This window comes from Onychomys torridus, chromosome 19, assembly GCF_903995425.1.
Source record: "Onychomys torridus chromosome 19, mOncTor1.1, whole genome shotgun sequence".
NCBI classification, from domain to species: Eukaryota; Metazoa; Chordata; class Mammalia; order Rodentia; family Cricetidae; genus Onychomys; species Onychomys torridus.
Window position 1 is genome coordinate 10,154,357 of NC_050461.1, and position 11,455 is coordinate 10,165,811.

The window sequence follows — 11,455 nt, forward strand, 5'->3', positions numbered from 1 at the left end:
TAACCCCCTCGAGGCACCCAACACTGGAAACATTCCATCCGAAGCAGCATAGCCACTGTGGTCAAGCTATTTGGGTCCAAATATTGCTACATAGATGACCAACCACAAGCCATTTATTTAATCTCTCTGAGCCACAGTTTCATGCAGGAGGATGGCATTAGATGGTTTGCTATGTTCTCTGTGTGCCTTGCAATTCCACACACATTAACAATCACAATCAGAAGTTACACCTATGATCATGTGCCTTGACTCCTCTAAAGTGAGGACATTAATTGAATGTCACAACACACATGAAACATCTAGCGGTTTCATTCAATAATGGAAACATTTTGTACTACTTTAGATTTGCACTGTTTTGCAATGAATTTTAGTTTGTTAAAGAGTGTTTTATTTTTTAAAAAAATAAGTATTAATTTATCTGTTTTTCAATATTCTGGTGTGTGAGTGTCTTTGAGTTTGGGCACGGCACACTTGTGGACGTCACAGGACAAGCACACACAGGCTGCTATCTTTTTTAAAATGTGTACACCAAATAAGATTTGGGGGAGGTAACATGTACATCTGAACTATCGTCTCAGTGTACAGTGTGACCTCAAAGGCTTAAGTGAAAACCAGAAGCTGGGTAGATTTAGGTAATGCTAAACAGAGAGAAAAATGAACATTTTGTTTTTGTTTTTAAGCCACAAAGTTTTTATATTGCACCATGGAGCTATACAAACATTTGTTGAATATTCATGCCAAGCACTCTCACTTCAAATGAAATGCCTGTTGCATAAATGTTAATTAATGTTTGTTGATCCGTTGAAGAGTGATGGTAATCTTCAGCATTTAAATTTAGAGGCTGGGAATGTTTTATTTGAAAGTATCACAACTTAGATCATATATCTGCGGTGTTTGGCATTTAGCTAGGGTGGCTTTTCTAAAATACAAAAGAAAACTTCTATTTCATCTTGTTTTGAAGGGGTCCTAATTTGATGGTGGTTAACAAGATCTCATTAAAAGTACCCAGGGTCAAGTTCGTGCGGTGGCGGCCGAGGCAGTGTAGCTCCGTGACAGGTTCGACCTCACACGAGCCTCCCATCCAGCGCTGCCACGATGCCCAAGAGGAAGGTTAGCCCAAGGAACCCAAGCGACGCTCGGCGAGGCTGTCGGCCAAGCCCGCCCCTGCCAAGATGGACGCGAAGCCGAAGAAGGCCGCGGGAAAGGATAAGTCATCAGACAAAAAAGTGCAAAGCAAAGGGAAGAGGGGAGCAAAGCGCAAACAGGCTGAGGGGGCGGACCAGCAAACCACAGATGTGCCTGCAGAAAACCGAGAGACTGAGAACCGGAGTCCAGCCTCTGCAGTAGAAGAGAAAGAAGCCAAGTCCAACTAAACATCCATCGTGTCTGTCAGGGTCCCCGCCTCCCTTCTTGTACAATCCAGAGGAATATTTTTATCAACTATTTTGTAAATGCGAGTTTTTTAGTAGCTCTAGAAACATTTTTAAAAGGTGGGAGGAAGTCCTACCTTTTCCCAATTTTTTAAGTGTAAATGATTTTTTTAAGAGGTTAAGTCACTTACTGGTTGTTTATTTTTTGGTACAACCAGAAAATAGCAGGATGCTGAATCAGGAGAGGCTGTGACTGCCTCGGGGGTCACCATAACATTCTGTAGAGGGGGCTAGTTTTATATCCTACAACACAAAGCATACTAAATGGTAATTTGGAGTCTTGGTCATACATTCGTGTCTGGAATATTTTCAGTTATTGCTGATCTCGTGTTTCTAGTAGAACTGTATCCCAAAAAAACCACTCCTTGGTCCTTGCCCTGTCAGAACTGTCTCTGGTCACGGCAGTCCATTTTCCTAACAACTGTGATAATGTGCTGTGAAAGATTGAAATTTTGAATATGTACTGTATGTGGCATAAAATTGTGAGTCAGTGAGCATTTGTTATGTGAGGTCTTAAGGAAAACTCACCAAGCTTAGGATGGAACATCACTGGAATAAGTTCAAAGAGAAACAACACACGGCTCTTTTGGGTACGTGAATACAATGTATGACTTTTAGAGTTTGGGTCCATGTTTTAAAAATTGAAATGTCTGTATACTCAACCAATAAAGTCTCAGTTGTGAAAGAGTTAAAAAAAAAAAAAAGTACCCAGGGTCAAGGTGTTGTTCAGGCCAGGGCTGCTGCCTAGCGCCATGTTTGGGTCTATGGCCCTGCAGTGGCTGGGGTCTGGGGTGATATCCATGGCTCCTGTTACTACTGAGGACTCTTCAGATGCCGAGGGTCTGGTCAGTCACCTGAGACCATGTTGATGTCTGAGAACCATGCTGCCATCAGAGATATACTGATCTGGGTGGCCTGCACTGCCACCAGGGCTATGGTAATGCCCAGGCCCAAGCTGCTGCAGGGGGCCATATCTGGGTCTGTGGTCCTGCTGTGGCTTGGGTCTGTGATGGTGGCCATGGCCACAGGGGGTCATAGGAACCACATGTGTGGAAATCTGAAGGCTATGCTGAGCCAGCCACATCCTTCACTGGCCTTAGGATAGATGGCCCTGCCCCTCTCTGGAAACTGCAGCAGGCAAACTGGTCAGCTGTGGGAGAGATGCCCTACCCCTCACCACAGGTGTTCAACAGCTGGGCAGCACACTGGAGCTGACCCTGTAGTTAGGGATGCAGGTGAGCTGACTCTGATGGTGTGACAGCAGGAGAACTGACCCTCCCCACCCCCACACACACACCTCATATATCCCCTACAGCAATCAGGAGAGAGAGCCCAGCACCTCACCTGGGCAAAACAGTAGAGCTGGCCCTGGTGGTGTGAGCATGACATGAGGACCTGAGAGCAGAACTGGTTAGGCTCCTTGCTGCAGGAGCATAGGGCAAGCTAGCCAAGGCAGTCCTGGAGAGTCCTGTGTATGACCATGAGGGAGAGCTGGTGAGCTGACCAACCCAGCTACCACCCAGGCTCACAACCAGGGCCATGAGTTGGCCCACCTCAACAATCACCAAATCTATGAACTGTTGGAGCGTGTAAGGGGGACGAACCTACAGATCCAAAATTGCAGGATCCCCACGACACAGGACAACAACAGGATATCCAAGAGGAGCCCCAGAGAGAGCCCATTATTGATGGTGTAGCAGAAGCCAGAGACCTTGAGTCAGACCAATGACTCACAGACATGACCACTTGCAAGGGTAAACTGTGTGACTCAATGGGTCACACTATGGCTTCCAAGATGAGATTCCTCTCTCTCTCTCTCTCTCTCTCTCTCTCTCTCTCTCTCTCTCTCTGTGTCTGTGTGTGTGTGTGTGTGTGTGTGTGTGTCTGTCTGTCTGTCTGTTTGGTTTGGTTTTAGTTTTTTTCTTTTAAATTTTCTTTTGTTTTTGTTGTGGGGGAAGATACAAGGGCAGAAGGAGGAAGTGAGGGGCTGGGGAGACAAATGGGATTGGGATGCATGATTCCAAATCCACAGAGAATCACTCCCTCCTTTTGGCCTAAAGTCACAGTTATTGTAAGGCAGTTGTTATGCCTATGTTTTTTTTAAATTCACTTCAATAGCTTTAAAAATATAGTATTCTGAAAAAACTCTGCTTTGCACATTTTCATTGAAAGATAATAATTCTTTCCTGGAGATAAAAAGGTCTGAACCAGGGTTGGGGATTTAGCTCAGTGGTTGAGCACTTGCCTAGCAAGCACAAGGCCTGGGTTTGATCCTCAGCTCAAAAAAAAAAAAAAAAAAAAAAAAAAAGGTCTGAACCAAGCCTAGTAAACTATATTGATAAATTACATTAAAACAGATGTCTGGAAGGTAGTTCATGTTAAAATGTAAGAAATAAATTAATGTTTAGTATGTATGTTTTCTCTAAATCAACTTTCTTTTCTTTCTTCTTCTTCTTCTTCTTCTTCTTCTTCTTCTTCTTTTCCTTCTTCTTCTTCTTCTTCTTCTTCTTCTTCTTCTTCTTCTTCTTCTTCTTCTTCTTCTTCTTCTTCTTCTTCTTGGTTTTTTGAGATAAGGTTTCTCTGTGTAGCTTTGCGCCTTTCCTGGAACTCAGTCTGTAGCCCAGGCTAGCCTTGAACTCATAGAAATCTGCCTGGCTCTGTGTCCCAAGTGCTGGGATTAAAGGCGTGCACCACCACCACCCACCTCTCTAAATCAGTGTTCTAGAAACTCATGGAAGTATTACCTTGGAGGCAACCTGGGGATGGCTCCACCCCCTGGGTCATCTGATCTGATTCCTCTGTTCTTTTTCCCTGGCTCTAGAAGAAGTAGACCTTATACTGGGCAATGGATTGCCAAGTACTACTTCACCAATCATCTTGAAAGGCCACATCTTGAAAGGCCACTGTGAGTTTAGCTAAGAAAAGCACAGGGTTCTTCCTGCAACAAGGGGTGGGAAGAGGTCAGCTGGCCCACGGCAGTCAGGGACGGACACATGCGCCTGTAAAGTTCTGTTTGTCCAGAGACCATTTATAGACTCTCGATATTAAGATAATACAGACAAGACCCTCAAGCCATCTCAGCTTGCATAAGTCAAAGATACTCAAGAAACCTGGGGCCCAAACCTTCTCAAAATGACCAGTCACTTATTCCTTATCATTCGTTTTGTGTAAGTCTTCCCAGTTGTGAACATCTCCTCTTGAAGATCCTGGAGCTAAAGAATACATTGTTAGAGACAAGCTCCTCTGTGCTCACTCGCTAGCCTCTGGAGACATGGAGAGTTCTGCTGATGAGATGCCATGAAGGCCTAGTCTCTGCAAAGAGAAGCAGGAGTGGGGTGGGCACAGGGGTGCCACAGCCAACAAACTCTCCCAGCACCATGGACAGAGAGACTAGGGAGGGAGGAAAGCACAGCGTGGGGTGGGTAGGAGAAAGTCCTGGGAGACAATTGCAGCCGGCAGCTATCAAAATTAATGTCCCCACACGATGTCATCGTTCGACAACTATATCTTGGTATATCTACACATGCATTTTGTGTTTCTTTCCTTCTTACCCTAGTTTGGTCCCAGCTGATGACTCTTAGCATGACTATGGTCTCTAGCCAGGGGCACCGTTCAGATGAGAGCATTTGCAAAGCTCTCACAGATGCAGCACTTGCCTACTCTAACTACTACCACACACTTTGTATTTATCTTTTCCAAGCCTTTATCTGTATTTTTATCACAAGTGTATATGTGAACAAATGCATCTATTCATATTTGTTTTATGTGTACATACATGTTCAGAAAATGTAGATATCCCTGAAAAGTACATGGCATTGTTTTATTGTAGAGCTCCCAAACTATAAACACATAGCACACTATTTTTCTGCAGTATGTGTATTTTCAACCATGTTTGTGTGTGTTGCTTAGGCTGACCAACTGTCATGCCAGAGTCATATTCCAGTGTGGGAATAGACGTCATTGATTTGCTTGATTTCTTGTGGATGGCATTCCCTAGATGTCATGTATGAGGATTTTGTCTTCCCAAAACAGGGAACGCTCTTTAACACTTTCGTGCATACCTAAACAATTCAGCTGCTACGCAGAGTGCCCCGCCCCAGTGCACCTTAGATCATGCTCAACAGTGACATGTGGACCAAGAATGACAGAATTCTCTCAGAGAGGTTAGGCACACTCAGCTCACACTGTTAGCAGGGAACAGCTAGGACAGGCTGTGGTTCCAAGGAAGATGGGTGGTTCCAACAGTGTCAGCCGTGGAGCTGGGGCTCACCGGCCAGGAGAGATCAGCAGAGACCAGCAGACAGCAGGCAGGTCTAGCCACCCAGAACAGTTTTGATGTCAAAAGTGGTGAACTTGGACCCAGACAGGAAACTATCCCCCGCATAGAGAAAGGGAGAGCCTGTCTGAAGGGGGACTTGTCCTAGCACAGAGGCAGAAAGCCATCAGGACCACTGAGCAGTCAGTCTCTCTGCTCCCTCCCACCCCCCACTCCAGGGCTGGAAACTGGTCTGAGGCAGCAGTGGTACTTACGTTAACCATAGGTTTACCTTCTGCTGGGTTATAGGGGACAGAAAGGGTGGGACTCCAGGAAGCCGTCCATGGAGGAGACATTTCCACTCTATTGGAGGGACAAGGGCTGGCGAGTTATAGCCAACACAGGAACCAAAGTAGGAGAGGGGGTGTGGCCCAGGGCCAGGGCTTGGGGAGAGAAGGGTGTGCGTGGGTAGCAGCTGTGAGTGTTTCTTTCAAGGCAAAGACATCCTCGAGAAGGACCACAAACACAAGCCCCTCTCGGAGCAGAACCACAACCCCCTTGCTTACCTAGACAACATAACGATTTCTTTTCAGGGATTGAGGAAACAGTCTTAAAAACCTTACAGGTAAAACCCCCGATCATGCAAGTATAAATACTTAAATATATCAAAATATCTACATTATAAAATTGTCCTTTTTCTTACAACTTTCATACAGTTTCTACATCAAAACATAATTTCAAAACTTGTATTTGAAGAAGTTTTCAGTGCTGGCAAGTAGTTTCAACTGTATTGGCTAGCATGTATTTCTTAGAATGAAGAGAGATATGTGGGTGTTTCTACATTTTACTTCCTCCGTAACCAATCCCAAGTCTTATAGCTTTGTCTGTACCAGTGACCTTCTGACCTTCCAGTGAGACAAGCTATGAGAGACACTCCATCACTTGCCTTCTCACACGGAAAGTTGTGGCAAGGGGCTGCAGGCTCAGTATTCTGAGGAAGATGGCCGCTACATCACTTTAATTAACCAGACACTCCGCTCAGGACCCATCACAGGAAGCTGCAATCCTAATTAAAACCAGCTCTCTTCATTTCCTTAACATTAACCGTGGCTCTGTTACATTGTGTAGGTCTGCCAGTCTCTAGACCAGCACAGGCAAAAGGGCTCCATTTCTGCCCATCTCTGTTTAGGGTTTACTATTATAAATTATGATAATTACCACAATAAAACTGTATTTTAGTCAAATATACATTATCACTACTGTTTGGATCTTCTTTCTTTTATTAAAACACTCACAGGTATCTTCTGCCTGATCCACTTGGCATTAGAGTGGTAACATGGCCACACAGAGAATTTCAGATATTAGAAAATAAACCATCTATCAACTTTTTTTTTAAAGTGACTTCTACATACAAGGCTGGTACTATCCCTTACTGTAAGCCAGAGCAATTACCAGCCATACAGTTAGCATTTACAGGTGTTTCTAACGTGACCATCAAGCTCCTAACGCAAAGCATTAATTACTATGGTGGTCTGAATTAGAATAGCTCCTAGAGGCTCGTATATTTGAATGCTTAGTCACCAGGGAGTGGAACTGTTTGAAAGGCTTAGAAGGATTAGGGGGTGTGGCCTTGTTGGAGGAGTGTGTCATTGCGGGTGGGCTCTGAGGTTTCAAAAAGCCCAGTCTGCCTGTCTGTCTGTCTTTCTCTCTCTGCCTCTGGATCAGGATATAAAGCTCTCAGCTACCACTCTAGTACCATGATTCTCTCTGCCATGATAATAATGGACTAAACCTCTGAAACTGTAAACAAGCCCCACAATTAAATGCTTTCCTTTGTAAGAGCTTCCTTGGTCATGGTGTCTCTTCACTTGGTCATGGCATCTCTTCACTTGGTCATGGTGTCTCTTCACAGCAACAGAACAGTGATGAAGGTAATCACCAACATATATAAAGTCTTTGTGACAATTAATACTTTTAAATGATTTGTTCCAAGTAACAGTAGAAGCCAGGAAACTTTGTTATATCTTATACCAGGGAAGGAGCAAAATGATACATTTGTAACTGTATTCCTAATAACCATGCTTTGGAGATAGTAATGCATCATATTCATGTGGAACTATGATATAAAATATTATTTCCATGAGATGAAATAGTCATTTTCTTAGAAAAATAGCAGGCATTCAAACTCTCAACCACCAAGTTCCTTAAGTCCTCAAAGGCATTCTGAGTACGCACACTTCCAGGCTAATGTTATTCACAACAGAATTGGATTTGGGAAACAGTGGACCTCAGTTCAGGCTTATGCCTAAGAACAGATGGACTGGATGTCTACCATGTGCTTTAAAAGGTTTGACTAAAAAGTGTGCATGTGGGGCTGGCAAGAAGGCTCAGCAGGTAAAATGCTTGCTAGAGCTCAAAGACGGGAGTTCAGATCCCCAGTGGGCTGGATGGGTATGCCAGTCTGTTTATAATCCCAGCATGCAGGAGAGACAGCACATCTCCAGAGCAAGGCAACTAGCCAGAATTCTGACACATAAAGGTGAAGAGCAGCCGACGAAGACCTTGACATCTACTTTGGGACTATACACATGGATATGCATGCACGTGCACACACACAGCACAGAACCACATACAAATGGCTATGCGTGCACACAGGTACACCCCCCCCCCTCTACACACACCCTACATGATCATATGCCCACAGATATGCATACACACATGCACACCACATACACACATAAAGTGCACATGGCCGGGTGGTGGTGGCACACTCCTTTAATCCCAGCACTCAGGAGGCAGAGGCAGGTGGATCTCTGTGAGTTCGGGGTCAGCCTGGTCTACAAAGAGAGTTCCAGGACAGTCAAGACTGTTACACAGAGAAATCCTGTCTCAAAAAAAAAAAAAAAAAAAAAAAAAAAGTGCACATATAGAATACAAATACCATATCAGACTAGACAGTAAATGATATAAGGCTTTAAAGTTACTGGGATATTTGAGACAGATTGGTTGGGCATCTCTCCAATTCTGGCAACTTTTCTGTAAGGAACATTAAGAAACAAAGTCAGTGCCCGGTGTTCGGAACTGACAGAAGGCAGAAGGCAGGGCATCAAAGTGCAGAAGCTAAATTCCTAGCCAAGCACACAGGAGCTCCCCGGGGCCTGGGACAAGTTTCAGTTCTGACATTGGTTGTCGCTTGCATTAATAATAGGAGGAAAGGCTTTATCCAGCCGTGTATGCAGAGCAGAAAGTGCCCCTTTCTGGTCTGGCTTTAGAGACTAAACTTTGGTTCTGAGAGTGAGTCCTCCTGCTAAGACACACCCAGTATTCAGAACTATAAGCAATAATACAAATGAGGCTGAGAGCTAAACAGAGAAGTTAATTCTCAGATGAATGCATCGCAGAGTAAATCCCAGATAACCTGATCAATAGGACAGATCTGACCATGCTTAGATTCAGTCTGTCCAAATTAGGTGTAAGATTTTATTCTGCTTGTGGACTGAGTTCCACGGAGCTACAAGTTAAGTCCTAAGACACCAGGGAAGCAAAGACCACCCACAGTAACAACAGCAGCTAGTGTCAGATGTCTGAGATGGTTTCCTGAGCTCCAGGTCGCACGTAAGTGAGGACCCAGATACAGATGGATTAGCACGTTAGTGAGCTGTGCACACCAGCAAGCTATCACAGAAGAGTGATGCTTTGGGAACCTGCTGCTTAGAGCAGGACATTAGCCAATTCTTTGCTTCAGTTGGAGATTTTTATCTCCTTTCCTTGAGTTATGCACTGTAAAAACATCTGTGAAAAATGACCAGAATGAACAGTGATCAAGCGGTCATGGAGGACTCTCCCGGTTAAGTCTTGGTGATGCATGCCTAGTGAGCAGTAACATGCAGGCTGTCAGTCATAACCAAAATACTTTGGGCATGTATCTCATGTGGGCGTGTTGCATAGGAAAACAGCAGTTAGGAACAGATGGATGGGTAGGGAACAGTAGCCATTCAAGACCTCATCATTTCTTAAATTGTAGCGGGTGCAGGAATAAAGCAGGTCCCTTCCAAAATGAGACTGGACTCCCTAAGGAACATGGGAAAGGGCTCTCGTGCCAGTGTTGTCTGGTTTCCCCTTGCAGCTGTGCTTCCTCTCCAGATCTTCCTTTTATCTTGTCCTCTCGGGTGGCACACTCCTGCCTGGTTGGGTTCCTCTCTCCTTCATGTGTTTCCTGTGCCGGGGTGTGGCCATTTGCCTCTTGCCCTTCACACTGCATGTGATTTACTGACAGTTCCAACATTACAATGAAACTTTAAGTTTTCAAAAACACAAAGACCACTTTAAAATCCAAGATTCTAAAAGGCAAGCCACAGTATAATGTTTGAATGTAAGCGTTTTTATTGCATTTATTCATTTATTTACTGTTTGAGGGCATGGATGTGCGGGTCAGGGGATAACCTGTAGGACCCAGCTCTCTCCTTCCATCATGTGGGGCCTGGGAAGTAAACTCAGGTTTTTAGGGCTTGGCAGCAGGCACCTCCACCATCTCCCCCACCCAATCGTGACTGTTCTTGGTTCTTTATTTTTCCAAATGAATTTTAAGATGAGTCTAATAAACACCATGAATAACTTTCTTAGATTTCTTTATTGGACTTGCACAACTTTATATGTCACTATGTATGCATAGTTTACACACATAGGGTAAAGTACTAATGATGAAAATATCCTGCTGCTGTAGAAGTAGACTGACCTGCACCAGTGCACACTCACACGCGGGAATGCGACCTATGAGAGTGGCATTCTAATTCAGTGGAGAGAAGATAGCTTTTATTCATAAAGACAACTGCAGAGTTCCTATTTCATACCCTAAACAAAACTAAATTCTAAATGGTTAAAGACTTAACAGACTTGATATGCAAAGCTAAGCTTTAAAGCTTCCCCAAGAAATTGAATAAAAGCATCTTTATGACCTCAGGGTATAAGAGATGCCAAGCACAGGCCATAAAAGAAAGTAACAGTAAATCTGGCTATTAGAATTTAATGATAAAACTCATCACGCTCAAAGTGAACGGGCAAGCTACAGCTTAGGAGACTATATTTACAGTTCATATCATTATGCAACATAAATCAGTAAGAACAAGAAATGTTCTGTAGGAAAATGGCAAGGGATATTAACAGACAATACACAGGGAAACTTAAGTGGCCAGCCAACGTGTGGAAAATGATAACTAAGGAGAGATTATTTCACGGTCAACAGATTTGTAAAGATTATTAGGCAGTGGCTATATTTGTTGGAACTATCCTGAAAGTTATTTTTAAAAGAACAACCATTTGAAGGACCTAGTGGAAAAGATAGACGGCATGCGTGAAGAGAAGGAATTCCAGCAGAGAGAACACTAAGCATGAAACAGAAGCCCTACAAGTAACAAGTCTAGTAACAGCGCTAATGGGCTTCCAAAAGTGGACTTGCTACAGCCAAAACACCAACGAACCAAACATCCCCGGTGACCTTCAGAGACGGAGCAACAGAAACAACCCCGAACCGAAACCGAAACCAAGGAGTGTGTGACGGTCCCGAAGGCAGGCAGAGCATCTAAGACTCAAGACAACTTGGGAGCATACAGGCAACTGGGATCCCAGAAGAACACGAAAGAAGAACTATTTGATGAGATGATAAAGGTTGTGAAGTTTCTAAAGGGGCCAATGACCAGCCAGATTGGATAAGAACTGGGTAATCAGAAGGCTGTTCCTCCTCGCTGCATGAACTAACAATGAAAGCAAACTA

General features: G+C 44.1%; 1 pseudogene; it reads left to right on the forward strand.

Annotated features, from left to right (window-relative positions):
* Positions 1-1,095: 1,095 nt before the first annotated feature.
* On the forward strand, positions 1,096-1,373 carry LOC118570195 (annotated as a pseudogene).
* Positions 1,374-11,455: the final 10,082 nt, after the last annotated feature.